Source organism: Elephantulus edwardii, unplaced genomic scaffold (genome assembly GCF_000299155.1).
Source record: "Elephantulus edwardii isolate Elephantulus edwardi_28Jun2011 unplaced genomic scaffold, EleEdw1.0 scaffold00099, whole genome shotgun sequence".
Lineage (NCBI taxonomy): Eukaryota > Metazoa > Chordata > Mammalia > Macroscelidea > Macroscelididae > Elephantulus > Elephantulus edwardii.
Window position 1 is genome coordinate 2,535,930 of NW_006399849.1, and position 4,689 is coordinate 2,540,618.

The following is a 4,689-nucleotide window of genomic DNA, read 5'->3' on the forward strand; positions in this document are numbered from 1 at the left end:
CAGCTATCACAAAACAAAGTGTGCCTTCATATATGGGAACAGGTTAATTTAGGATAAAGCTGAAAGAAAATCCCTGCAGAGGCTGTAAATGCCACTTGTCAACAGTTTTGGGGGGTACCTGCCTAAGAAAACTAAGAGGTACTTTAGAACCAAAATAAGTATTTGTTTTCAGTATTCAAACTCTAAGAATGTCAATTTGCTCTTGCGACTTATAGAAATCATTCTCAACATCAAATTGACAGCATCTTTTGGAGCTAAAAAGCAAATATCTGTCTAGATTTCCCTTCTCCCCTTTCTGCGGTAGACAGAAAGCTCTATTATTTGGTACTGGTTTCTTCAAGGTCCTCTCATTTTGTAGATGACCGGTGGGTTGGTAGGCACAGCCATAATGGACTCTGAAGTACCAGCTCACACTGCTGTTGTTGATTGCGAGCGAGTCAAGGATGACTCATAACAACCCTATGAACAAAAGAGCTGGAGTCTTTCTGTAACTTCATTTCTCAAAGTTCGTAGTTTCCAGGGGCATGTTGTTTAGAAAGTAGATGCCACTCCTGTTTCTAAACATGTCTTAATCTGGTAGTTCCAACAAACACTGTCCACCATTTGTAACCATTATGGCATTTGACACCCCAAGGGCACATAGTTCAGCATCATAGCCACTCCAGGTTACCTCAGTACAGCAAATTGACAGACCAGTAAAGCACCACTGAGAAGAAACGTTCTTCTAAATTATAATTACACTTGCCTGAGGGCCTAACTGACTTTTAAATACAAAGGCACTCCAGGAGTTGGTGGTGACTCTAAACAAGAGGCTTAAATAAAAAACAACCAAACATTCCACACAACTCTCAACCAAAACAAGACAGCCCACCTTTCAGAGTAGAACTGCTTTTCCCAGTCTCCCTTTCATCCATTCACTAAGTTACTGAAATCTTTGTTTTTATATTGTAGTCTTCCAAAAACAATGGGTGGCCCTTAGAAATGACCTTGGCAAAGGAAGTGTGAGCTGAAACTTCCCCATGTCTTTGGCCTGACAATTTCTGAGGTCATCCTTCTAGGATTTTCCTACACCCTATAAAATTCACTGCTTAGAAGAGCTTTTAAGAACCACCTCTCAGTATAAGCCCTAAATAAAAAGCAACTGGTTCTTGATGCTAGACTTCCAAGAAAGCTATAATTTCTTTTCTTTTCCCTTTACTTTTATCCTTTTATTCTGGTGGACAGAAATATCTTGGATTAATTGTGCATATCTCTCTCTCTCATTGTCGTTGAGTCAGAACAGATTAACAGCTGATCCTCCAGTGAGTTTTCAGAGGCTGTAAATTGCGTGGGAGGAGACATCCTATCTTTCTTACACAGAGTTGCTGGTGGATTCAAACTGTCTGATAGGCACCACCTTAGGTTAGCAGCTGGTGGACTGGAACTACTCGCTTTTGGTTGGTAGAACTCCCTACTCAGTAGGCCACCAAAAAGGAAGGTGTTAATCAAACTCCATTTTCAGTTAATTAGCATTTCAGGGTTGGACCTCTTCTTTGCCTTAATAATCACCTACCCAAGGTCACGAACTTAAAAAAATGCTTTCTCTGTTTTGTAGTTTTTAAAATCTAGTATCTTAAGGTGCTGATAAATTCTGTCTCTCCTGCAACCTATAGACAATTACTATTAGAACTTTTCACTATGATTCAGATTCAAACATCCTCTATAATTTTCCCCCCTTTATCTAACAACATAGCATATCCTTTTGTAAAGAATGCACTCTGCACTAAACTTCTCTAGAGAGTCAGAATTTATGGCTGTGGCAGTGATTTATACCAAGTGGTCTTTTGAGTACTATTCATAACCTATATCAATTACTGCTTATATAATTACTACACCAATGATTCTTTCAAATTAGGATTCTTAGTCCCCAAATTATGTATGATATTTTTATGTCAGTTTAAAGACTAAAGAGTACCCAAGCCATGGTATTTTCAACTGATTCCTACCCATGTGAAAGTTGAACAATGAGTAAGGATGACAGAGGAAATTTAAGGGCTTTGGATTATGTTGTTGGAAAAGAGTACTAATATCCTATGGACTGCCAGGAGAAGAAATAAGTCTGTCCTGCAGGAAGTACAACCAAGGAGCTCCTAGAGGCAAAGACAGTGAACCTTCATCTCACATACTTGGTGCATGTTGTCAGGAGCAACCAGCCCTTGGAAGAAGATATCACATTGAGAAAGGCTGAAGGCCAGAGAAAGAGGTAAAGATCTCAACAAGACAGTACGACATATCAAAGCATACTGGAGATGGTTAGGATGGCTCAAGATAGGGAAAAGTTCAGATCTGTTGTTCATAGGGTGGCTGTGAGTCATAGCTAAATTGATGGTAACTAACAACAATATTCTATGTGTTTTACTATGTGATCAAACTTGGAAAATTGTTTCTCAACTGGAAGTTTGAAATGTGGACAATAGTTTTAATATAGCTTTCTCTTTTGTTTAAATAGAACAAGCCTGAAGCTTCAATGATGGTACAATTATACTTCTTTGATGTCTTTTCAACAAGTGGGAAGTAAAGGCTTAGTCCTAAAGCCTGTTAAAATATACCTTCTAAATTAAATTTGTCTGTCAGTGACAGCTGAGTAGGTAAGAGAGGTAACAGCTCTAAGAAGTTATTGAATTTTGGTTAGGTCACCCAGGGAACTCAGAATGGAGCACCAACCGGAACCCTAATCACATAAAAGGCCAGAATGTCTTCTGGACAAATACAAGCATTTGGAAAAAATTCTTAACACAAACTCAACATATGTTAATTATTGAACTTCTTGTCCCTGTCTTGTATATTTTATTCATTAAAGTCCATTTTAGAATAGTGTGGTGGTTTCCCCCCAAGAGTTTATTATGGTTACCAGACGAGTTCCAGAGTAAAGGTTGCAGAGGGGAGTGTACTTGGGGCGGGAGTGGGGGGATTCTATACCAAAGAAATAATTTTTCTTTTACTTTTCAAAGAGAAGAGAGAACTGGGGTGAGGGGTAGGCAGGGAGAAAAATGCAACAATGAATGTATGGGAATCCAAAATACCTGCAAACATTCATTAAAATTAATTAAAAAAATTTTTTTAAAAAGAAAAAAGAGTTTTCTAAAATCTCATTTCAGGGACTTTTTCTGCACCTCTTCCCAGCTGGACTTTCAGGTGCAAAGCCAGTGTGCTCTCTTTTTTGAGTTGAGTGCTGAGCTGCCAAGTCTTGGAAAACAGACAGCTCAAGCAGAGTATGAGAAGATCCATCGTGCTCAAGTGTGTTCAGCCAAGGCCTGGGTCAGCAGCATTGGCGGCTGCCGTGTGTGCAGTTTGCTTCCCAAGCTTAATCACTCCACTGCTTCAATTTTCATGAGGGTTCAAGGGTGGGCTTGGGCGACTGATTCCTTGAAAGAGCTCCTCAATATTAATAGCATTCTTGGCACTTGTCTCCACGATGATGGCACCAATGGACCCTCCATCCCCCTAGCATCCTTCAAGGGAACCTCCCTAACATCTGAAATATCACATTTTTTTCCCCAGAAATAGCCATTACAATGTTTTCTGGACCATGTTCTTCCAGTGCCTTAACCCATTTTTTTCAGACTGAAATGAATCCTCTTTGGTTATATCATATGTAATGACAGCGGCAGCAGATCCAGGGCAGTACATGGGAGCCAGTGAATGAAATTGTTTCTGGCCAGCAGTGTCCCAGAAGAGGAACTTAGGAAGTTCATTATGACAAGACATAGTTTTGGTCATAAAAGATGCCCAATGGATTGATGTTGTGGTTAAAAGTGATCCTGCACAAATAGACATACAATGCTTGGTTTCCCAATCTCGATGTTCCCGTTTGGGCACTCTTTCAGCTCCCAGATCGCAATCATCTGCTTGAACCTGGGCTGCACTTGGGACTCTGCATCCTCCAAGCTCTGTCTGTGCTGCACCAGTGGCTGCTGCCCAGCCTTCGTGGTCCACGGGCAGCCAAGTGGCCATAGTCTTTTTTCTTATTGTCATATTTCACTATGAAAACCAGGAAAGGTCCATACTCATAATCCCTCTCTATCTGTGACCTCTCCATTTATTTTCCCAGCAGGCATGCAGTAAACACAACGGATGAGAATATAATAAATCTGTAAATCCTTATCTTGATTCGTGTTTGAATTAACATATCTCACACACTACTATTACACTAGATTAAACCCATCTGATAAAAACATGTTGTTAGTTGTTGTTGTTAAGTGCCATTGAATCAAGTATGACCATAGTGACCCTATGAACAGCGGATCTGAAACTTGTCCTTTCCTGTGCTATCCTCACACTTTCTGACACACTAGAAACCATTCTGGCACTCAATATGTCAATCCATCTGGTGGAGGGTCTTCCTCTTCTTCACTCACTGACTGTCCTTCTAAGCGTCATGTCTCTCTCCAAGGAATAGCTCCTCCTAGCAACATTCTCAAAGTATGTGAGGTGAAGCCTCATAATCCTTGCCTCTAAAGAGCACTCCCGCTGCATCCTCTCCAAGACATATATCTTCCTTTTGGCTGTCCATGGAATATTTACTGCACTTCACCAACAGGACAGCTGAAATGCATCAATTCGTCTGTCTTCCTTATTTATTGTCCAGCTATCAGCTGCATAGCAAGTGATCAGAAATACAGTGTCCTGAATCAAATGCACCTTAGTCCT

At 40.3% G+C, this 4,689-nt stretch overlaps 1 pseudogene; it reads right to left on the reverse strand.

Annotated features, from left to right (window-relative positions):
• Window positions 1-3,298: 3,298 nt before the first annotated feature.
• LOC102843822 lies at window positions 3,299-3,884 on the reverse strand (annotated as a pseudogene).
• Window positions 3,885-4,689: the final 805 nt, after the last annotated feature.